A 643-nucleotide genomic window follows, 5' to 3' on the forward strand; every position below is an offset into this window, starting at 1 on the left:
ATTTATGAGCATTTAGACATGATGAAGTAAAATTTTTCATGTAATGTACAATTGGTATTTTCAAATTCTTTGTTGATCTGATTAACCTCCTTGCAACAAGTAATAAAATTACAAATTCAGCTGTGCTATTTTGCATCATTAGTATGTAAAAGAAGGATTCGGCCGTACTGCAGCCTTCCCCTGTCTTCCACCCCCCCTAGTTGCTGTGGTTTATTTATTTTGTGATAAACAATCTAGACAAATTATTGTACTGTGGATTCTAGGTGTGGCAGGGATATGTGAAGATTTACCTGCAGTTTACTCCCGATGGTGCTGCGTGGTTGTGTTTTATCTGTATTTTTATAGACCTGTCTTTTTCCTTGTTTTCTGGGGATTTTGATATTTGTAGATGCAGGAAGATATTTTTCACACTGGTCAGATTGTATAGACATTGTGGATTGACTGTGATATGTTGCAAGTTACAGAAAAAATGGGAATCCCTGTAGTAATGTAAGTTGTGAGATTATGGGATCTGTTTTTTAAATCTATATTGGAATTATGATGATTTTGAACAAAGAATCAATGGTTGTATTGATGTCTGTTACTTAATCTTCAGTCTTATATGATATATATGATAGGTTATTCAATTACTGAAAGCACTTTC

Source organism: Penaeus monodon, chromosome 21, assembly GCF_015228065.2.
Source record: "Penaeus monodon isolate SGIC_2016 chromosome 21, NSTDA_Pmon_1, whole genome shotgun sequence".
Taxonomy (NCBI): Eukaryota; Metazoa; Arthropoda; class Malacostraca; order Decapoda; family Penaeidae; genus Penaeus; species Penaeus monodon.